Raw genomic sequence first — 22,505 nt, 5'->3', positions numbered from 1 at the left:
TTTGCTGTATGGCTGTGGGTTCCCTGGTGGTCTAGTGGTTAGGATTCGGCGCTCTCACCGCCGCGGCCCGGGTTCGATTCCCGGTCAGGGAACAGTCCTTCTTCTGCCCTTGAATGCTTTTCCTTCCCGCAGGTCAGGGCTTCTCAAAATGAATTTGCTTTTCTGACAAACAGTTTGCCTAGCATCCCGCAATCTGGCTCCTAATTTGATTTTCGCAAGGTTCCCTTTGAGTTGCTTTCCTCGGCGGGAGGAAAATCTCTTGTGCAAGGCTCTTGAGGAAGTGAGATTCTGTATTCCGAGGTGCGCTTCTTTTCGTAGGCTTCTGACCACATGGTGTGCGGCAGGAAGTCATCTTTGACAGGGCCGCAGGCTTTGTCTCCAAATGGCATCCCGGACCCACTGCAACCCACCTTTTTGCTGAAACGGAAGTCTGGTTCAGGGTAAGAAAAAGCTGAGCTGCACGTACCGAAAGCAGCAGAGCCCAGCGGCGGAGAGGGTGTGGCCAGGGCTGTCTGATTTGCATAGTGACCAGTGGCATCTTGGGAATGTACAGGCTTTGGAGCCTAACGGGTGCTGCAGGGGTCTGCCTGGCCGGAGAAATGCCTGTCTGGCGCTCCCCTCAGGACACACGTGTCTTCCGTTCGAGCATGGAGGGTGAGGGACATGGGTCACCCTCATATACAGGGGTGTGGGCATGGGCAGGATGGGGCGTGGGGGACCCGTCAGGGCATTGCCCGTTTGGAAGCCCGTTCGGAAGGCAAGAGGAGGCGGAGGCGGAGGCGGGAATCTCTGCTCAATTTTTTCCCGAGGCCTGGGGACAAGCCTTTGCACATTTGATCCAGCCGGGCCTGCATCAGCAGATCCTGCTCCGATGGCAAGGGAGAGCCTGCAGGTGTAAATCAAAGAAAGGGGAGAAATCCGCAAGAGGCGGGTTAACAAATTCCAGTGGCAGGCCCATGTTCCCCAGGAAGCAAGTACTTCCTCCTGCTCCCTTCAGTGGGAAAAGACATAGGAGGTGTATTTCTCTAAGCAGGGGCTCTGCGTAGGTGGCACTGCATTGCTTTGAGAAGCATCCATGCTAAGTGCAGAGTAGCAGCAGACCCCACAGCTGAGACGTGAATTGGGACTGTTAAGGAAGGGCACTGGGAGGGTGAGGAGGGCAGAGGAAAATGCTTTAAAAAAGCATCTGCAAGTTCCTACACACCCGCTGAAAACCCATACCAGGGATGGGGCTCGAACCCATGCGGACAACTGTCCATTGGATCTTAAGTCCAACGCCTTAACCACTCGGCCACCCTGGTGAGACCCTAGGCCCTGCCTTACTCAGCTCCCTTTTCATGCTGGCTGCTCCAGCGCAGGCTGTCCAGCAAGAGGTGATTGCAGAGTAAAAAGGCTTTTGCAGGAGGATAAAGGTAATTGCTTATGACAAACACACTGTGTGACACCTAACTTTTCCCCACTCGTACTTTATGGGCAATCTATACAGTGGAGTTAGCTTAGTCACAATAAGGAAGTGAGCAAGGCAGGCTCACAAGAGCATCTCCTCCCTGGTGGTCTAGTGGCTAGGATTCGGCGCTTTCACCGCCGCGGCCCGGGTTCGATTCCCGGTAAGGGAAGATCCCTCTAAGACGTAGACGTGCGTAATTTGTCCACGCAGCTCAGGTTTTTTTAATCGAAGGTCCTTAAAAAGGCACCCCGACCTATAGACGAAAGCAGAGGAAAGGGGCTGGGTCCCCTGTGTCCCAGGTTGCTTTGCTCCCATTGCCCTCAGCCACCTTCATGCGCACGCAGTCCCCCACCCAGTCAGGTGCTCTATGTGGGCGTAAAGTGCAGTACCAGCTCATCAGAAAGGTAAATTGCTGGAAAACCCGGCTGCGATGTATACATCTACTTTGGAGCACTCTTCTCCCTTGCACTCTTGAATCGGTCATTCGCAATGTATTCTTCCAGCAAGCTGAATAACGAGGTAGGTGTGAGAAGGTGTACCAGCTGTCTTTGAGCTATCAGCGGCCACTAGGTGTCCCTCTTGTGATTTCCCGGGGATCCCGATTGTACAGGAATTCGTCGGTTCAGTAGCACGGGGGAGGGGATGGCCTGTGCTTGGAAGTGACAAACAGTCTGGTGGAATCATGAGTGTTTTTTCAAGTTCTGATTCATATTCGCTGTAGAATAAAATATGCTTTCAGCCCCCATGAGCTTTGTCACTAGGAGAGCAGTGTAGGAACTTTTGCTGTATGGCTCTGGGTTCCCTGGTGGTCTAGTGGTTAGGATTCTGCGCTCTCACCGCCGCGGCCCGGGTTCGATTCCCGGTCAGGGAACAGTCCTTCTTCTGCCCTTGAATGCTTTTCCTTCCCGCAGGTCAGGGCTTCTCAAAATGAATTTGCTTTTCTGACAAACAGTTTGCCTAGCATCCCGCAATCTGGCTCCTAATTTGATTTTCGCAAGGTTCCCTTTGAGTTGCTTTCCTCGGCGGGAGGAAAATCTCTTGTGCAAGGCTCTTGAGGAAGTGAGATTCTGTATTCCGAGGTGCGCTTCTTTTCGTAGGCTTCTGACCACATGGTGTGCGGCAGGAAGTCATCTTTGACAGGGCCGCAGGCTTTGTCTCCAAATGGCATCCCGGACCCACTGCAACCCACCTTTTTGCTGAAACGGAAGTCTGGTTCAGGGTAAGAAAAAGCTGAGCTGCACGTACCGAAAGCAGCAGAGCCCAGCGGCGGAGAGGGTGTGGCCAGGGCTGTCTGATTTGCATAGTGACCAGTGGCATCTTGGGAATGTACAGGCTTTGGAGCCTAACGGGTGCTGCAGGGGTCTGCCTGGCCGGAGAAATGCCTGTCTGGCGCTCCCCTCAGGACACACGTGTCTTCCGTTCGAGCATGGAGGGTGAGGGACATGGGTCACCCTCATATACAGGGGTGTGGGCATGGGCAGGATGGGGCGTGGGGGACCCGTCAGGGCATTGCCCGTTTGGAAGCCCGTTCGGAAGGCAAGAGGAGGCGGAGGCGGAGGCGGAGGCGGGAATCTCTGCTCAATTTTTTCCCGAGGCCTGGGGACAAGCCTTTGCACATTTGATCCTGCCGGGCCTGCATCAGCAGATCCTGCTCCGATGGCAAGGGAGAGCCTGCAGGTGTAAATCAAAGAAAGGGGAGAAATCCTCAAGAGGCGGGATAACAAATTCCAGTGGCAGGCCCATGTTCCCCAGGAAGCAAGTACTTCCTCCTGCTCCCTTCAGTGGGAAAAGACATAGGAGGTGTATTTCTCTAAGCAGGGGCTCTGCGTAGGTGGCACTGCATTGCTTTGGGAAGCATCCATGCTAAGTGCAGAGTAGCAGCAGACCCCACAGCTGAGACGTGAATTGGGACTGTTAAGGAAGGGCACTGGGAGGGTGAGGAGGGCAGAGGAAAATGCTTTAAAAAAGCATCTGCAAGTTCCTACACACCCGCTGAAAACCCATACCAGGGATGGGGCTCAAACCCATGCGGACAACTGTCCATTGGATCTTAAGTCCAACGCCTTAACCACTCGGCCACCCTGGTGAGACCCTAGGCCCTGCCTTACTCAGCTCCCTTTTCATGCTGGCTGCTCCAGCGCAGGCTGTCCAGCAAGAGGTGATTGCAGAGTAAAAAGGCTTTTGCAGGAGGATAAAGGTAATTGCTTATGACAAACACACTGTGTGACACCTAACTTTTCCCCACTCGTACTTTATGGGCAATCTATACAGTGGAGTTAGCTTAGTCACAATAAGGAAGTGAGCAAGGCAGGCTCACAAGAGCATCTCCTCCCTGGTGGTCTAGTGGCTAGGATTCGGCGCTTTCACCGCCGCGGCCCGGGTTCGATTCCCGGTCAGGGAAGATCCGCCTAAGACGTAGACGTGCGTAATTTGTCCACGCAGCTCAGCTTTTTTTAATCGAAGGTCCTTAAAAAGGCACCCCGACCTATAGACGAAAGCAGAGGAAAGGGGCTGGGTCCCCTGTGTCCCAGGTTGCTTTGCTCCCATTGCCCTCAGCCACCTTCATGCGCACGCAGTCCCCCACCCAGTCAGGTGCTCTATGTGGGCGTAAAGTGCAGTACCAGCTCATCAGAAAGGTAAATTGCTGGAAAACCCGGCTGCGATGTATACATCTACTTTGGAGCACTCTTCTCCCTTGCACTCTTGAATCGGTCATTCGCAATGTATTCTTCCAGCAAGCTGAATAACGAGGTAGGTGTGAGAAGGTGTACCAGCTGTCTTTGAGCTATCAGCGGCCACTAGGTGTCCCTCTTGTGATTTCCCGGGGATCCCGATTGTACAGGAATTCGTCAGTTCAGTAGCACGGGGGAGGGGATGGCCTGTGCTTGGAAGTGACAAACAGTCTGGTGGAATCATGAGTGTTTTTTCAAGTTCTGATTCATATTCGCTGTAGAATAAAATATGCTTTCAGCCCCCATGAGCTTTGTCACTAGGAGAGCAGTGTAGGAACTTTTGCTGTATGGCTCTGGGTTCCCTGGTGGTCTAGTGGTTAGGATTCTGCGCTCTCACCGCTGCGGCCCGGGTTCGATTCCCGGTCAGGGAACAGTCCTTCTTCTGCCCTTGAATGCTTTTCCTTCCCGCAGGTCAGGGCTTCTCAAAATGAATTTGCTTTTCTGACAAACAGTTTGCCTAGCATCCCGCAATCTGGCTCCTAATTTGATTTTCGCAAGGTTCCCTTTGAGTTGCTTTCCTCGGCGGGAGGAAAATCTCTTGTGCAAGGCTCTTGAGGAAGTGAGATTCTGTATTCCGAGGTGCGCTTCTTTTCGTAGGCTTCTGACCACATGGTGTGCGGCAGGAAGTCATCTTTGACAGGGCCGCAGGCTTTGTCTCCAAATGGCATCCCGGACCCACTGCAACCCACCTTTTTGCTGAAATGGAAGTCTGGTTCAGGGTAAGAAAAAGCTGAGCTGCACGTACCGAAAGCAGCAGAGCCCAGCGGCGGAGAGGGTGTGGCCAGGGCTGTCTGATTTGCATAGTGACCAGTGGCATCTTGGGAATGTACAGGCTTTGGAGCCTAACGGGTGCTGCAGGGGTCTGCCTGGCCGGAGAAATGCCTGTCTGGCGCTCCCCTCAGGACACACGTGTCTTCCGTTCGAGCATGGAGGGTGAGGGACATGGGTCACCCTCATATACAGGGGTGTGGGCATGGGCAGGATGGGGCGTGGGGGACCCGTCAGGGCATTGCCCGTTTGGAAGCCCGTTCGGAAGGCAAGAGGAGGCGGAGGTGGGAATCTCTGCTCAATTTTTTCCCGAGGCCTGGGGACAAGCCTTTGCACATTTGATCCTGCCGGGCCTGCATCAGCAGATCCTGCTCCGATGGCAAGGGAGAGCCTGCAGGTGTAAATCAAAGAAAGGGGAGAAATCCGCAAGAGGCGGGTTAACAAATTCCAGTGGCAGGCCCATGTTCCCCAGGAAGCAAGTACTTCCTCCTGCTCCCTTCAGTGGGAAAAGACATAGGAGGTGTATTTCTCTAAGCAGGGGCTCTGCGTAGGTGGCACTGCATTGCTTTGGGAAGCATCCATGCTAAGTGCAGAGTAGCAGCAGACCCCACAGCTGAGACGTGAATTGGGACTGTTAAGGAAGGGCACTGGGAGGGTGAGGAGGGCAGAGGAAAATGCTTTACAAAAGCATCTGCAAGTTCCTACACACCCGCTGAAAACCCATACCAGGGATGGGGCTCGAACCCATGCGGACAACTGTCCATTGGATCTTAAGTCCAACGCCTTAACCACTCGGCCACCCTGGTGAGACCCTAGGCCCTGCCTTACTCAGCTCCCTTTTCATGCTGGCTGCTCCAGCGCAGGCTGTCCAGCAAGAGGTGATTGCAGAGTAAAAAGGCTTTTGCAGGAGGATAAAGGTAATTGCTTATGACAAACACACTGTGTGACACCTAACTTTTCCCCACTCGTACTTTATGGGCAATCTATACAGTGGAGTTAGCTTAGTCACAATAAGGAAGTGAGCAAGGCAGGCTCACAAGAGCATCTCCTCCCTGGTGGTCTAGTGGCTAGGATTTGGCGCTGTCACCGCCGCGGCCCGGGTTCGATTCGCGGTCAGGGAAGATCTCTCTAAGACGTAGACGTGCGTAATTTGTCCACGCAGCTCAGCTTTTTTTAATCGAAGGTCCTTAAAAAGGCACCCCGACCTATAGACGAAAGCAGAGGAAAGGGGCTGGGTCCCCTGTGTCCCAGGTTGCTTTGCTCCCATTGCCCTCAGCCACCTTCATGCGCACGCAGTCCCCCACCCAGTCAGGTGGTCTATGTGGGCGTAAAGTGCAGTACCAGCTCATCAGAAAGGTAAATTGCTGGAAAACCCGGCTGCGATGTATACATCTACTTTGGAGCACTCTTCTCCCTTGCACTCTTGAATCGGTCATTCGCAATGTATTCTTCCAGCAAGCTGAATAACGAGGTAGGTGTGAGAAGGTGTACCAGCTGTCTTTGAGCTATCAGCGGCCACTAGGTGTCCCTCTTGTGATTTCCCGGGGATCCCGATTGTACAGGAATTCGTCGGTTCAGTAGCACGGGGGAGGGGATGGCCTGTGCTTGGAAGTGACAAACAGTCTGGTGGAATCATGAGTGTTTTTTCAAGTTCTGATTCATATTCGCTGTAGAATAAAATATGCTTTCAGCCCCCATGAGCTTTGTCACTAGGAGAGCAGTGTAGGAACTTTTGCAGTATGGCTGTGGGTTCCCTGGTGGTCTAGTGGTTAGGATTCGGCGCTCTCACCACCGCGGCCTGGGTTCGATTCCCGGTCAGGGAACAGTCCTTCTTCTGCCCTTGAATGCTTTTCCTTCCCGCAGGTCAGGGCTTCTCAAAATGAATTTGCTTTTCTGACAAACAGTTTGCCTAGCATCCCGCAATCTGGCTCCTAATTTGATTTTCGCAAGGTTCCCTTTGAGTTGCTTTCCTCGGCGGGAGGAAAATCTCTTGTGCAAGGCTCTTGAGGAAGTGAGATTCTGTATTCCGAGGTGCGCTTCTTTTCGTAGGCTTCTGACCACATGGTGTGCGGCAGGAAGTCATCTTTGACAGTGCCGCAGGCTTTATCTCCAAATGGCATCCCGGACGCACTGCAACCCACCTTTTTGCTGAAACGGAAGTCTGGTTCAGGGTAAGAAAAAGCTGAGCTGCACGTACCGAAAGCAGCAGAGCCCAGCGGCGGAGAGGGTGTGGCCAGGGCTGTCTGATTTGCATAGTGACCAGTGGCATCTTGGGAATGTACAGGCTTTGGAGCCTAACGGGTGCTGCAGGGGTCTGCCTGGCCGGAGAAATGCCTGTCTGGCGCTCCCCTCAGGACACACGTGTCTTCCGTTCGAGCATGGAGGGTGAGGGACATGGGTCACCCTCATATACAGGGGTGTGGGCATGGGCAGGATGGGGCGTGGGGGACCCGTCAGGGCATTGCCCGTTTGGAAGCCCGTTCGGAAGGCAAGAGGAGGCGGAGGTGGGAATCTCTGCTCAATTTTTTCCCGAGGCCTGGGGACAAGCCTTTGCACATTTGATCCTGCCGGGCCTGCATCAGCAGATCCTGCTCCGATGGCAAGGGAGAGCCTGCAGGTGTAAATCAAAGAAAGGGGAGAAATCCGCAAGAGGCGGGTTAACAAATTCCAGTGGCAGGCCCATGTTCCCCAGGAAGCAAGTACTTCCTCCTGCTCCCTTCAGTGGGAAAAGACATAGGAGGTGTATTTCTCTAAGCAGGGGCTCTGCGTAGGTGGCACTGCATTGCTTTGGGAAGCATCCATGCTAAGTGCAGAGTAGCAGCAGACCCCACAGCTGAGACGTGAATTGGGACTGTTAAGGAAGGGCACTGGGAGGGTGAGGAGGGCAGAGGAAAATGCTTTACAAAAGCATCTGCAAGTTCCTACACACCCGCTGAAAACCCATACCAGGGATGGGGCTCGAACCCATGCGGACAACTGTCCATTGGATCTTAAGTCCAACGCCTTAACCACTCGGCCACCCTGGTGAGACCCTAGGCCCTGCCTTACTCAGCTCCCTTTTCATGCTGGCTGCTCCAGCGCAGGCTGTCCAGCAAGAGGTGATTGCAGAGTAAAAAGGCTTTTGCAGGAGGATAAAGGTAATTGCTTATGACAAACACACTGTGTGACACCTAACTTTTCCCCACTCGTACTTTATGGGCAATCTATACAGTGGAGTTAGCTTAGTCACAATAAGGAAGTGAGCAAGGCAGGCTCACAAGAGCATCTCCTCCCTGGTGGTCTAGTGGCTAGGATTCGGCGCTTTCACCGCCGCGGCCCGGGTTCGATTCCCGGTCAGGGAAGATCCCTCTAAGACGTAGACGTGCGTAATTTGTCCACGCAGCTCAGCTTTTTTTAATCGAAGGTCCTTAAAAAGGCACCCCGACCTATAGACGAAAGCAGAGGAAAGGGGCTGGGTCCCCTGTGTCCCAGGTTGCTTTGCTCCCATTGCCCTCAGCCACCTTCATGCGCACGCAGTCCCCCACCCAGTCAGGTGCTCTATGTGGGCGTAAAGTGCAGTACCAGCTCATCAGAAAGGTAAATTGCTGGAAAACCCGGCTGCGATGTATACATCTACTTTGGAGCACTCTTCTCCCTTGCACTCTTGAATCGGTCATTCGCAATGTATTCTTCCAGCAAGCTGAATAACGAGGTAGGTGTGAGAAGGTGTACCAGCTGTCTTTGAGCTATCAGCGGCCACTAGGTGTCCCTCTTGTGATTTCCCGGGGATCCCGATTGTACAGGAATTCGTCGGTTCAGTAGCACGGGGGAGGGGATGGCCTGTGCTTGGAAGTGACAAACAGTCTGGTGGAATCATGAGTGTTTTTTCAAGTTCTGATTCATATTCGCTGTAGAATAAAATATGCTTTCAGCCCCCATGAGCTTTGTCACTAGGAGAGCAGTGTAGGAACTTTTGCTGTATGGCTCTGGGTTCCCTGGTGGTCTAGTGGTTAGGATTCTGCGCTCTCACCGCCGCGGCCCGGGTTCGATTCCCGGTCAGGGAACAGTCCTTCTTCTGCCCTTGAATGCTTTTCCTTCCCGCAGGTCAGGGCTTCTCAAAATGAATTTGCTTTTCTGACAAACAGTTTGCCTAGCATCCCGCAATCTGGCTCCTAATTTGATTTTCGCAAGGTTCCCTTTGAGTTGCTTTCCTCGGCGGGAGGAAAATCTCTTGTGCAAGGCTCTTGAGGAAGTGAGATTCTGTATTCCGAGGTGCGCTTCTTTTCGTAGGCTTCTGACCACATGGTGTGCGGCAGGAAGTCATCTTTGACAGGGCCGCAGGCTTTGTCTCCAAATGGCATCCCGGACCCACTGCAACCCACCTTTTTGCTGAAACGGAAGTCTGGTTCAGGGTAAGAAAAAGCTGAGCTGCACGTACCGAAAGCAGCAGAGCCCAGCGGCGGAGAGGGTGTGGCCAGGGCTGTCTGATTTGCATAGTGACCAGTGGCATCTTGGGAATGTACAGGCTTTGGAGCCTAACGGGTGCTGCAGGGGTCTGCCTGGCCGGAGAAATGCCTGTCTGGCGCTCCCCTCAGGACACACGTGTCTTCCGTTCGAGCATGGAGGGTGAGGGACATGGGTCACCCTCATATACAGGGGTGTGGGCATGGGCAGGATGGGGCGTGGGGGACCCGTCAGGGCATTGCCCGTTTGGAAGCCCGTTCGGAAGGCAAGAGGAGGCGGAGGCGGAGGCGGAGGCGGGAATCTCTGCTCAATTTTTTCCCGAGGCCTGGGGACAAGCCTTTGCACATTTGATCCTGCCGGGCCTGCATCAGCAGATCCTGCTCCGATGGCAAGGGAGAGCCTGCAGGTGTAAATCAAAGAAAGGGGAGAAATCCTCAAGAGGCGGGTTAACAAATTCCAGTGGCAGGCCCATGTTCCCCAGGAAGCAAGTACTTCCTCCTGCTCCCTTCAGTGGGAAAAGACATAGGAGGTGTATTTCTCTAAGCAGGGGCTCTGCGTAGGTGGCACTGCATTGCTTTGGGAAGCATCCATGCTAAGTGCAGAGTAGCAGCAGACCCCACAGCTGAGACGTGAATTGGGACTGTTAAGGAAGGGCACTGGGAGGGTGAGGAGGGCAGAGGAAAATGCTTTAAAAAAGCATCTGCAAGTTCCTACACACCCGCTGAAAACCCATACCAGGGATGGGGCTCGAACCCATGCGGACAACTGTCCATTGGATCTTAAGTCCAACGCCTTAACCACTCGGCCACCCTGGTGAGACCCTAGGCCCTGCCTTACTCAGCTCCCTTTTCATGCTGGCTGCTCCAGCGCAGGCTGTCCAGCAAGAGGTGATTGCAGAGTAAAAAGGCTTTTGCAGGAGGATAAAGGTAATTGCTTATGACAAACACACTGTGTGACACCTAACTTTTCCCCACTCGTACTTTATGGGCAATCTATACAGTGGAGTTAGCTTAGTCACAATAAGGAAGTGAGCAAGGCAGGCTCACAAGAACATCTCCTCCCTGGTGGTCTAGTGGCTAGGATTCGGCGCTTTCACCGCCGCGGCCCGGGTTCGATTCCCGGTCAGGGAAGATCCCTCTAAGACGTAGACGTGCGTAATTTGTCCACGCAGCTCAGCTTTTTTTAATCGAAGGTCCTTAAAAAGGCACCCCGACCTATAGACGAAAGCAGAGGAAAGGGGCTGGGTCCCCTGTGTCCCAGGTTGCTTTGCTCCCATTGCCCTCAGCCACCTTCATGCGCACGCAGTCCCCCACCCAGTCAGGTGGTCTATGTGGGCGTAAAGTGCAGTACCAGCTCATCAGAAAGGTAAATTGCTGGAAAACCCGGCTGCGATGTATACATCTACTTTGGAGCACTCTTCTCCCTTGCACTCTTGAATCGGTCATTCGCAATGTATTCTTCCAGCAAGCTGAATAACGAGGTAGGTGTGAGAAGGTGTACCAGCTGTCTTTGAGCTATCAGCGGCCACTAGGTGTCCCTCTTGTGATTTCCCGGGGATCCCGATTGTACAGGAATTCGTCGGTTCAGTAGCACGGGGGAGGGGATGGCCTGTGCTTGGAAGTGACAAACAGTCTGGTGGAATCATGAGTGTTTTTTCAAGTTCTGATTCATATTCGCTGTAGAATAAAATATGCTTTCAGCCCCCATGAGCTTTGTCACTAGGAGAGCAGTGTAGGAACTTTTGCAGTATGGCTGTGGGTTCCCTGGTGGTCTAGTGGTTAGGATTCGGCGCTCTCACCACCGCGGCCTGGGTTCGATTCCCGGTCAGGGAACAGTCCTTCTTCTGCCCTTGAATGCTTTTCCTTCCCGCAGGTCAGGGCTTCTCAAAATGAATTTGCTTTTCTGACAAACAGTTTGCCTAGCATCCCGCAATCTGGCTCCTAATTTGATTTTCGCAAGGTTCCCTTTGAGTTGCTTTCCTCGGCGGGAGGAAAATCTCTTGTGCAAGGCTCTTGAGGAAGTGAGATTCTGTATTCCGAGGTGCGCTTCTTTTCGTAGGCTTCTGACCACATGGTGTGCGGCAGGAAGTCATCTTTGACAGTGCCGCAGGCTTTATCTCCAAATGGCATCCCGGACGCACTGCAACCCACCTTTTTGCTGAAACGGAAGTCTGGTTCAGGGTAAGAAAAAGCTGAGCTGCACGTACCGAAAGCAGCAGAGCCCAGCGGCGGAGAGGGTGTGGCCAGGGCTGTCTGATTTGCATAGTGACCAGTGGCATCTTGGGAATGTACAGGCTTTGGAGCCTAACGGGTGCTGCAGGGGTCTGCCTGGCCGGAGAAATGCCTGTCTGGCGCTCCCCTCAGGACACACGTGTCTTCCGTTCGAGCATGGAGGGTGAGGGACATGGGTCACCCTCATATACAGGGGTGTGGGCATGGGCAGGATGGGGCGTGGGGGACCCGTCAGGGCATTGCCCGTTTGGAAGCCCGTTCGGAAGGCAAGAGGAGGCGGAGGTGGGAATCTCTGCTCAATTTTTTCCCGAGGCCTGGGGACAAGCCTTTGCACATTTGATCCTGCCGGGCCTGCATCAGCAGATCCTGCTCCGATGGCAAGGGAGAGCCTGCAGGTGTAAATCAAAGAAAGGGGAGAAATCCGCAAGAGGCGGGTTAACAAATTCCAGTGGCAGGCCCATGTTCCCCAGGAAGCAAGTACTTCCTCCTGCTCCCTTCAGTGGGAAAAGACATAGGAGGTGTATTTCTCTAAGCAGGGGCTCTGCGTAGGTGGCACTGCATTGCTTTGGGAAGCATCCATGCTAAGTGCAGAGTAGCAGCAGACCCCACAGCTGAGACGTGAATTGGGACTGTTAAGGAAGGGCACTGGGAGGGTGAGGAGGGCAGAGGAAAATGCTTTACAAAAGCATCTGCAAGTTCCTACACACCCGCTGAAAACCCATACCAGGGATGGGGCTCGAACCCATGCGGACAACTGTCCATTGGATCTTAAGTCCAACGCCTTAACCACTCGGCCACCCTGGTGAGACCCTAGGCCCTGCCTTACTCAGCTCCCTTTTCATGCTGGCTGCTCCAGCGCAGGCTGTCCAGCAAGAGGTGATTGCAGAGTAAAAAGGCTTTTGCAGGAGGATAAAGGTAATTGCTTATGACAAACACACTGTGTGACACCTAACTTTTCCCCACTCGTACTTTATGGGCAATCTATACAGTGGAGTTAGCTTAGTCACAATAAGGAAGTGAGCAAGGCAGGCTCACAAGAGCATCTCCTCCCTGGTGGTCTAGTGGCTAGGATTCGGCGCTTTCACCGCCGCGGCCCGGGTTCGATTCCCGGTCAGGGAAGATCCCTCTAAGACGTAGACGTGCGTAATTTGTCCACGCAGCTCAGCTTTTTTTAATCGAAGGTCCTTAAAAAGGCACCCCGACCTATAGACGAAAGCAGAGGAAAGGGGCTGGGTCCCCTGTGTCCCAGGTTGCTTTGCTCCCATTGCCCTCAGCCACCTTCATGCGCACGCAGTCCCCCACCCAGTCAGGTGCTCTATGTGGGCGTAAAGTGCAGTACCAGCTCATCAGAAAGGTAAATTGCTGGAAAACCCGGCTGCGATGTATACATCTACTTTGGAGCACTCTTCTCCCTTGCACTCTTGAATCGGTCATTCGCAATGTATTCTTCCAGCAAGCTGAATAACGAGGTAGGTGTGAGAAGGTGTACCAGCTGTCTTTGAGCTATCAGCGGCCACTAGGTGTCCCTCTTGTGATTTCCCGGGGATCCCGATTGTACAGGAATTCGTCGGTTCAGTAGCACGGGGGAGGGGATGGCCTGTGCTTGGAAGTGACAAACAGTCTGGTGGAATCATGAGTGTTTTTTCAAGTTCTGATTCATATTCGCTGTAGAATAAAATATGCTTTCAGCCCCCATGAGCTTTGTCACTAGGAGAGCAGTGTAGGAACTTTTGCTGTATGGCTCTGGGTTCCCTGGTGGTCTAGTGGTTAGGATTCTGCGCTCTCACCGCCGCGGCCCGGGTTCGATTCCTGGTCAGGGAACAGTCCTTCTTCTGCCCTTGAATGCTTTTCCTTCCCGCAGGTCAGGGCTTCTCAAAATGAATTTGCTTTTCTGACAAACAGTTTGCCTAGCATCCCGCAATCTGGCTCCTAATTTGATTTTCGCAAGGTTCCCTTTGAGTTGCTTTCCTCGGCGGGAGGAAAATCTCTTGTGCAAGGCTCTTGAGGAAGTGAGATTCTGTATTCCGAGGTGCGCTTCTTTTCGTAGGCTTCTGACCACATGGTGTGCGGCAGGAAGTCATCTTTGACAGGGCCGCAGGCTTTGTCTCCAAATGGCATCCCGGACCCACTGCAACCCACCTTTTTGCTGAAACGGAAGTCTGGTTCAGGGTAAGAAAAAGCTGAGCTGCACGTACCGAAAGCAGCAGAGCCCAGCGGCGGAGAGGGTGTGGCCAGGGCTGTCTGATTTGCATAGTGACCAGTGGCATCTTGGGAATGTACAGGCTTTGGAGCCTAACGGGTGCTGCAGGGGTCTGCCTGGCCGGAGAAATGCCTGTCTGGCGCTCCCCTCAGGACACACGTGTCTTCCGTTCGAGCATGGAGGGTGAGGGACATGGGTCACCCTCATATACAGGGGTGTGGGCATGGGCAGGATGGGGCGTGGGGGACCCGTCAGGGCATTGCCCGTTTGGAAGCCCGTTCGGAAGGCAAGAGGAGGCGGAGGCGGAGGCGGAGGCGGGAATCTCTGCTCAATTTTTTCCCGAGGCCTGGGGACAAGCCTTTGCACATTTGATCCTGCCGGGCCTGCATCAGCAGATCCTGCTCCGATGGCAAGGGAGAGCCTGCAGGTGTAAATCAAAGAAAGGGGAGAAATCCTCAAGAGGCGGGTTAACAAATTCCAGTGGCAGGCCCATGTTCCCCAGGAAGCAAGTACTTCCTCCTGCTCCCTTCAGTGGGAAAAGACATAGGAGGTGTATTTCTCTAAGCAGGGGCTCTGCGTAGGTGGCACTGCATTGCTTTGGGAAGCATCCATGCTAAGTGCAGAGTAGCAGCAGACCCCACAGCTGAGACGTGAATTGGGACTGTTAAGGAAGGGCACTGGGAGGGTGAGGAGGGCAGAGGAAAATGCTTTAAAAAAGCATCTGCAAGTTCCTACACACCCGCTGAAAACCCATACCAGGGATGGGGCTCGAACCCATGCGGACAACTGTCCATTGGATCTTAAGTCCAACGCCTTAACCACTCGGCCACCCTGGTGAGACCCTAGGCCCTGCCTTACTCAGCTCCCTTTTCATGCTGGCTGCTCCAGCGCAGGCTGTCCAGCAAGAGGTGATTGCAGAGTAAAAAGGCTTTTGCAGGAGGATAAAGGTAATTGCTTATGACAAACACACTGTGTGACACCTAACTTTTCCCCACTCGTACTTTATGGGCAATCTATACAGTGGAGTTAGCTTAGTCACAATAAGGAAGTGAGCAAGGCAGGCTCACAAGAACATCTCCTCCCTGGTGGTCTAGTGGCTAGGATTCGGCGCTTTCACCGCCGCGGCCCGGGTTCGATTCCCGGTCAGGGAAGATCCCTCTAAGACGTAGACGTGCGTAATTTGTCCACGCAGCTCAGCTTTTTTTAATCGAAGGTCCTTAAAAAGGCACCCCGACCTATAGACGAAAGCAGAGGAAAGGGGCTGGGTCCCCTGTGTCCCAGGTTGCTTTGCTCCCATTGCCCTCAGCCACCTTCATGCGCACGCAGTCCCCCACCCAGTCAGGTGCTCTATGTGGGCGTAAAGTGCAGTACCAGCTCATCAGAAAGGTAAATTGCTGGAAAACCCGGCTGCGATGTATACATCTACTTTGGAGCACTCTTCTCCCTTGCACTCTTGAATCGGTCATTCGCAATGTATTCTTCCAGCAAGCTGAATAACGAGGTAGGTGTGAGAAGGTGTACCAGCTGTCTTTGAGCTATCAGCGGCCACTAGGTGTCCCTCTTGTGATTTCCCGGGGATCCCGATTGTACAGGAATTCGTCGGTTCAGTAGCACGGGGGAGGGGATGGCCTGTGCTTGGAAGTGACAAACAGTCTGGTGGAATCATGAGTGTTTTTTCAAGTTCTGATTCATATTCGCTGTAGAATAAAATATGCTTTCAGCCCCCATGAGCTTTGTCACTAGGAGAGCAGTGTAGGAACTTTTGCTGTATGGCTCTGGGTTCCCTGGTGGTCTAGTGGTTAGGATTCTGCGCTCTCACCGCCGCGGCCCGGGTTCGATTCCCGGTCAGGAAACAGTCCTTCTTCTGCCCTTGAATGCTTTTCCTTCCCGCAGGTCAGGGCTTCTCAAAATGAATTTGCTTTTCTGACAAACAGTTTGCCTAGCATCCCGCAATCTGGCTCCTAATTTGATTTTCGCAAGGTTCCCTTTGAGTTGCTTTCCTCGGCGGGAGGAAAATCTCTTGTGCAAGGCTCTTGAGGAAGTGAGATTCTGTATTCCGAGGTGCGCTTCTTTTCGTAGGCTTCTGACCACATGGTGTGCGGCAGGAAGTCATCTTTGACAGGGCCGCAGGCTTTGTCTCCAAATGGCATCCCGGACCCACTGCAACCCACCTTTTTGCTGAAATGGAAGTCTGGTTCAGGGTAAGAAAAAGCTGAGCTGCACGTACCGAAAGCAGCAGAGCCCAGCGGCGGAGAGGGTGTGGCCAGGGCTGTCTGATTTGCATAGTGACCAGTGGCATCTTGGGAATGTACAGGCTTTGGAGCCTAACGGGTGCTGCAGGGGTCTGCCTGGCCGGAGAAATGCCTGTCTGGCGCTCCCCTCAGGACACACGTGTCTTCCGTTCGAGCATGGAGGGTGAGGGACATGGGTCACCCTCATATACAGGGGTGTGGGCATGGGCAGGATGGGGCGTGGGGGACCCGTCAGGGCATTGCCCGTTTGGAAGCCCGTTCGGAAGGCAAGAGGAGGCGGAGGTGGGAATCTCTGCTCAATTTTTTCCCGAGGCCTGGGGACAAGCCTTTGCACATTTGATCCTGCCGGGCCTGCATCAGCAGATCCTGCTCCGATGGCAAGGGAGAGCCTGCAGGTGTAAATCAAAGAAAGGGGAGAAATCCGCAAGAGGCGGGTTAACAAATTCCAGTGGCAGGCCCATGTTCCCCAGGAAGCAAGTACTTCCTCCTGCTCCCTTCAGTGGGAAAAGACATAGGAGGTGTATTTCTCTAAGCAGGGGCTCTGCGTAGGTGGCACTGCATTGCTTTGGGAAGCATCCATGCTAAGTGCAGAGTAGCAGCAGACCCCACAGCTGAGACGTGAATTGGGACTGTTAAGGAAGGGCACTGGGAGGGTGAGGAGGGCAGAGGAAAATGCTTTACAAAAGCATCTGCAAGTTCCTACACACCCGCTGAAAACCCATACCAGGGATGGGGCTCGAACCCATGCGGACAACTGTCCATTGGATCTTAAGTCCAACGCCTTAACCACTCGGCCACCCTGGTGAGACCCTAGGCCCTGCCTTACTCAGCTCCCTTTTCATGCTGGCTGCTCCAGCGCAGGCTGTCCAGCAAGAGGTGATTGCAGAGTAAAAAGGCTTTTGCAGGAGGATAAAGGTAATTGCTTATGACAAACACACTGTGTGACACCTAACTTTTCCCCACTCGTACTTTATGGGCAATCTATACAGTGGAGTTAGCTTAGTCACAATAAGGAAGTGAGCAAGGCAGGCTCACAAGAGCATCTCCTCCCTGGTGGTCTAGTGGCTAGGATTTGGCGCTTTCACCGCCGCGGCCCGGGTTCGATTCCCGGTCAGGGAAGATCTCTCTAAGACGTAGACGTGCGTAATTTGTCCACGCAGCTCAGCTTTTTTTAATCGAAGGTCCTTAAAAAGGCACCCCGACCTATAGACGAAAGCAGAGGAAAGGGGCTGGGTCCCCTGTGTCCCAGGTTGCTTTGCTCCCATTGCCCTCAGCCACCTTCATGCGCACGCAGTCCCCCACCCAGTCAGGTGCTCTATGTGGGCGTAAAGTGCAGTACCAGCTCATCAGAAAGGTAAATTGCTGGAAAACCCGGCTGCGATGTATACATCTACTTTGGAGCACTCTTCTCCCTTGCACTCTTGAATCGGTCATTCGCAATGTATTCTTCCAGCAAGCTGAATAACGAGGTAGGTGTGAGAAGGTGTACCAGCTGTCTTTGAGCTATCAGCGGCCACTAGGTGTCCCTCTTGTGATTTCCCGGGGATCCCGATTGTACAGGAATTCGTCGGTTCAGTAGCACGGGGGAGGGGATGGCCTGTGCTTGGAAGTGACAAACAGTCTGGTGGAATCATGAGTGTTTTTTCAAGTTCTGATTCATATTCGCTGTAGAATAAAATATGCTTTCAGCCCCCATGAGCTTTGTCACTAGGAGAGCAGTGTAGGAACTTTTGCAGTATGGCTGTGGGTTCCCTGGTGGTCTAGTGGTTAGGATTCGGCGCTCTCACCACCGCGGCCTGGGTTCGATTCCCGGTCAGGGAACAGTCCTTCTTCTGCCCTTGAATGCTTTTCCTTCCCGCAGGTCAGGGCTTCTCAAAATGAATTTGCTTTTCTGACAAACAGTTTGCCTAGCATCCCGCAATCTGGCTCCTAATTTGATTTTCGCAAGGTTCCCTTTGAGTTGCTTTCCTCGGCGGGAGGAAAATCTCTTGTGCAAGGCTCTTGAGGAAGTGAGATTCTGTATTCCGAGGTGCGCTTCTTTTCGTAGGCTTCTGACCACATGGTGTGCGGCAGGAAGTCATCTTTGACAGGGCCGCAGGCTTTATCTCCAAATGGCATCCCGGACGCACTGCAACCCACCTTTTTGCTGAAACGGAAGTCTGGTTCAGGGTAATAGAAAGCTGAGCTGCACGTACCGAAAGCAGCAGAGCCCAGCGGCGGAGAGGGTGTGGCCAGGGCTGTCTGATTTGCATAGTGACCAGTGGCATCTTGGGAATGTACAGGCTTTGGAGCTTAACGGGTGCTGCAGGGGTCTGCCTGGCCGGAGAAATGCCTGTCTGGCGCTCCCCTCAGGACACACGTGTCTTCCGTTCGAGCATGGAGGGTGAGGGACATGGGTCACCCTCATATACAGGGGTGTGGGCATGGGCAGGATGGGGCGTGGGGGACCCGTCAGGGCATTGCCCGTTTGGAAGCCCGTTCGGAAGGCAAGAGGAGGCGGAGGCGGAGGCGGGAATCTCTGCTCAATTTTTTCCCGAGGCCTGGGGACAAGCCTTTGCACATTTGATCCAGCCGGGCCTGCATCAGCAGATCCTGCTCCGATGGCAAGGGAGAGCCTGCAGGTGTAAATCAAAGAAAGGGGAGAAATCCGCAAGAGGCGGGTTAACAAATTCCACTGGCAGGCCCATGTTCCCCAGGAAGCAAGTACTTCCTCCTGCTCCCTTCAGTGGGAAAAGACATAGGAGGTGTATTTCTCTAAGCAGGGGCTCTGCGTAGGTGGCACTGCATTGCTTTGGGAAGCATCCATGCTAAGTGCAGAGTAGCAGCAGACCCCACAGCTGAGACGTGAATTGGGACTGTTAAGGAAGGGCACTGGGAGGGTGAGGAGGGCAGAGGAAAATGCTTTAAAAAAGCATCTGCAAGTTCCTACACACCCGCTGAAAACCCATACCAGGGATGGGGCTCGAACCCATGCGGACAACTGTCCATTGGATCTTAAGTCCAACGCCTTAACCACTCGGCCACCCTGGTGAGACCCTAGGCCCTGCCTTACTCAGCTCCCTTTTCATGCTGGCTGCTCCAGCGCAGGCTGTCCAGCAAGAGGTGATTGCAGAGTAAAAAGGCTTTTGCAGGAGGATAAAGGTAATTGCTTATGACAAACACACTGTGTGACACCTAACTTTTCCCCACTCGTACTTTATGGGCAATCTATACAGTGGAGTTAGCTTAGTCACAATAAGGAAGTGAGCAAGGCAGGCTCACAAGAGCATCTCCTCCCTGGTGGTCTAGTGGCTAGGATTCGGCGCTTTCACCGCCGCGGCCCGGGTTCGATTCCCGGTCAGGGAAGATCCCTCTAAGACGTAGACGTGCGTAATTTGTCCACGCAGCTCAGCTTTTTTTAATCGAAGGTCCTTAAAAAGGCACCCCGACCTATAGACGAAAGCAGAGGAAAGGGGCTGGGTCCCCTGTGTCCCAGGTTGCTTTGCTCCCATTGCCCTCAGCCACCTTCATGCGCACGCAGTCCCCCACCCAGTCAGGTGCTCTATGTGGGCGTAAAGTGCAGTACCAGCTCATCAGAAAGGTAAATTGCTGGAAAACCCGGCTGCGATGTATACATCTACTTTGGAGCACTCTTCTCCCTTGCACTCTTGAATCGGTCATTCGCAATGTATTCTTCCAGCAAGCTGAATAACGAGGTAGGTGTGAGAAGGTGTACCAGCTGTCTTTGAGCTATCAGCGGCCACTAGGTGTCCCTCTTGTGATTTCCCGGGGATCCCGATTGTACAGGAATTCGTCGGTTCAGTAGCACGGGGGAGGGGATGGCCTGTGCTTGGAAGTGACAAACAGTCTGGTGGAATCATGAGTGTTTTTTCAAGTTCTGATTCATATTCGCTGTAGAATAAAATATGCTTTCAGCCCCCATGAGCTTTGTCACTAGGAGAGCAGTGTAGGAACTTTTGCTGTATGGCTCTGGGTTCCCTGGTGGTCTAGTGGTTAGGATTCTGCGCTCTCACCGCCGCGGCCCGGGTTCGATTCCCGGTCAGGGAACAGTCCTTCTTCTGCCCTTGAATGCTTTTCCTTCCCGCAGGTCAGGGCTTCTCAAAATGAATTTGCTTTTCTGACAAACAGTTTGCCTAGCATCCCGCAATCTGGCTCCTAATTTGATTTTCGCAAGGTTCCCTTTGAGTTGCTTTCCTCGGCGGGAGGAAAATCTCTTGTGCAAGGCTCTTGAGGAAGTGAGATTCTGTATTCCGAGGTGCGCTTCTTTTCGTAGGCTTCTGACCACATGGTGTGCGGCAGGAAGTCATCTTTGACAGGGCCGCAGGCTTTGTCTCCAAATGGCATCCCGGACCCACTGCAACCCACCTTTTTGCTGAAACGGAAGTCTGGTTCAGGGTAAGAAAAAGCTGAGCTGCACGTACCGAAAGCAGCAGAGCCCAGCGGCGGAGAGGGTGTGGCCAGGGCTGTCTGATTTGCATAGTGACCAGTGGCATCTTGGGAATGTACAGGCTTTGGAGCCTAACGGGTGCTGCAGGGGTCTGCCTGGCCGGAGAAATGCCTGTCTGGCGCTCCCCTCAGGACACACGTGTCTTCCGTTCGAGCATGGAGGGTGAGGGACATGGGTCACCCTCATATACAGGGGTGTGGGCATGGGCAGGATGGGGCGTGGGGGACCCGTCAGGGCATTGCCCGTTTGGAAGCCCGTTCGGAAGGCAAGAGGAGGCGGAGGTGGGAATCTCTGCTCAATTTTTTCCCGAGGCCTGGGGACAAGCCTTTGCACATTTGATCCTGCCGGGCCTGCATCAGCAGATCCTGCTCCGATGGCAAGGGAGAGCCTGCAGGTGTAAATCAAAGAAAGGGGAGAAATCCGCAAGAGGCGGGTTAACAAATTCCAGTGGCAGGCCCATGTTCCCCAGGAAGCAAGTACTTCCTCCTGCTCCCTTCAGTGGGAAAAGACATAGGAGGTGTATTTCTCTAAGCAGGGGCTCTGCGTAGGTGGCACTGCATTGCTTTGGGAAGCATCCATGCTAAGTGCAGAGTAGCAGCAGACCCCACAGCTGAGACGTGAATTGGGACTGTTAAGGAAGGGCACTGGGAGGGTGAGGAGGGCAGAGGAAAATGCTTTACAAAAGCATCTGCAAGTTCCTACACACCCGCTGAAAACCCATACCAGGGATGGGGCTCGAACCCATGCGGACAACTGTCCATTGGATCTTAAGTCCAACGCCTTAACCACTCGGCCACCCTGGTGAGACCCTAGGCCCTGCCTTACTCAGCTCCCTTTTCATGCTGGCTGCTCCAGCGCAGGCTGTCCAGCAAGAGGTGATTGCAGAGTAAAAAGGCTTTTGCAGGAGGATAAAGGTAATTGCTTATGACAAACACACTGTGTGACACCTAACTTTTCCCCACTCGTACTTTATGGGCAATCTATACAGTGGAGTTAGCTTAGTCACAATAAGGAAGTGAGCAAGGCAGGCTCACAAGAGCATCTCCTCCCTGGTGGTCTAGTGGCTAGGATTCGGCGCTTTCACCGCCGCGGCCCGGGTTCGATTCCCGGTCAGGGAAGATCCCTCTAAGACGTAGACGTGCGTAATTTGTCCACGCAGCTCAGCTTTTTTTAATCGAAGGTCCTTAAAAAGGCACCCCGACCTATAGACGAAAGCAGAGGAAAGGGGCTGGGTCCCCTGTGTCCCAGGTTGCTTTGCTCCCATTGCCCTCAGCCACCTTCATGCGCACGCAGTCCCCCACCCAGTCAGGTGCTCTATGTGGGCGTAAAGTGCAGTACCAGCTCATCAGAAAGGTAAATTGCTGGAAAACCCGGCTGCGATGTATACATCTACTTTGGAGCACTCTTCTCCCTTGCACTCTTGAATCGGTCATTCGCAATGTATTCTTCCAGCAAGCTGAATAACGAGGTAGGTGTGAGAAGGTGTACCAGCTGTCTTTGAGCTATCAGCGGCCACTAGGTGTCCCTCTTGTGATTTCCCGGGGATCCCGATTGTACAGGAATTCGTCGGTTCAGTAGCACGGGGGAGGGGATGGCCTGTGCTTGGAAGTGACAAACAGTCTGGTGGAATCATGAGTGTTTTTTCAAGTTCTGATTCATATTCGCTGTAGAATAAAATATGCTTTCAGCCCCCATGAGCTTTGTCACTAGGAGAGCAGTGTAGGAACTTTTGCTGTATGGCTCTGGGTTCCCTGGTGGTCTAGTGGTTAGGATTCTGCGCTCTCACCGCCGCGGCCCGGGTTCGATTCCCGGTCAGGGAACAGTCCTTCTTCTGCCCTTGAATGCTTTTCCTTCCCGCAGGTCAGGGCTTCTCAAAATGAATTTGCTTTTCTGACAAACAGTTTGCCTAGCATCCCGCAATCTGGCTCCTAATTTGATTTTCGCAAGGTTCCCTTTGAGTTGCTTTCCTCGGCGGGAGGAAAATC

General features: G+C 53.4%; 10 non-coding genes across 10 annotated transcripts; 1 reads left to right on the top strand and 9 right to left on the bottom strand.

Moving 5' to 3' along the window:
• Positions 1 to 20: 20 nt before the first annotated feature.
• On the top strand, positions 21 to 92 carry TRNAE-CUC (transfer RNA glutamic acid (anticodon CUC)). The gene has a single exon. It is a non-coding gene; the product is annotated as a tRNA-Glu (tRNA).
• A 1,126-nt stretch (positions 93 to 1,218) lies between these two features.
• Positions 1,219 to 1,301, bottom strand: TRNAL-UAA (transfer RNA leucine (anticodon UAA)). Its single transcript has one exon. It is a non-coding gene; the product is annotated as a tRNA-Leu (tRNA).
• A 4,369-nt stretch (positions 1,302 to 5,670) lies between these two features.
• TRNAL-UAA (transfer RNA leucine (anticodon UAA)) lies at positions 5,671 to 5,753 on the bottom strand. The gene has a single exon. It is a non-coding gene; the product is annotated as a tRNA-Leu (tRNA).
• Positions 5,754 to 7,890: 2,137 nt separating this feature from the next.
• TRNAL-UAA (transfer RNA leucine (anticodon UAA)) lies at positions 7,891 to 7,973 on the bottom strand. The gene has a single exon. It is a non-coding gene; the product is annotated as a tRNA-Leu (tRNA).
• A 2,149-nt stretch (positions 7,974 to 10,122) lies between these two features.
• On the bottom strand, positions 10,123 to 10,205 carry TRNAL-UAA (transfer RNA leucine (anticodon UAA)). Its single transcript has one exon. It is a non-coding gene; the product is annotated as a tRNA-Leu (tRNA).
• Positions 10,206 to 12,342: 2,137 nt separating this feature from the next.
• Positions 12,343 to 12,425, bottom strand: TRNAL-UAA (transfer RNA leucine (anticodon UAA)). Its single transcript has one exon. It is a non-coding gene; the product is annotated as a tRNA-Leu (tRNA).
• Positions 12,426 to 14,574: 2,149 nt separating this feature from the next.
• TRNAL-UAA (transfer RNA leucine (anticodon UAA)) lies at positions 14,575 to 14,657 on the bottom strand. Its single transcript has one exon. It is a non-coding gene; the product is annotated as a tRNA-Leu (tRNA).
• Positions 14,658 to 16,794: 2,137 nt separating this feature from the next.
• Positions 16,795 to 16,877, bottom strand: TRNAL-UAA (transfer RNA leucine (anticodon UAA)). Its single transcript has one exon. It is a non-coding gene; the product is annotated as a tRNA-Leu (tRNA).
• Positions 16,878 to 19,020: 2,143 nt separating this feature from the next.
• TRNAL-UAA (transfer RNA leucine (anticodon UAA)) lies at positions 19,021 to 19,103 on the bottom strand. Its single transcript has one exon. It is a non-coding gene; the product is annotated as a tRNA-Leu (tRNA).
• Positions 19,104 to 21,240: 2,137 nt separating this feature from the next.
• Positions 21,241 to 21,323, bottom strand: TRNAL-UAA (transfer RNA leucine (anticodon UAA)). The gene has a single exon. It is a non-coding gene; the product is annotated as a tRNA-Leu (tRNA).
• Positions 21,324 to 22,505: the final 1,182 nt, after the last annotated feature.

This window comes from Triturus cristatus, chromosome 5_2, assembly GCF_964204655.1.
Source record: "Triturus cristatus chromosome 5_2, aTriCri1.1, whole genome shotgun sequence".
NCBI classification, from domain to species: Eukaryota; Metazoa; Chordata; class Amphibia; order Caudata; family Salamandridae; genus Triturus; species Triturus cristatus.
The sequence above is the reverse complement of the archived record's forward strand: the minus strand, read 5'-3'. Positions and strand labels throughout refer to the sequence as shown.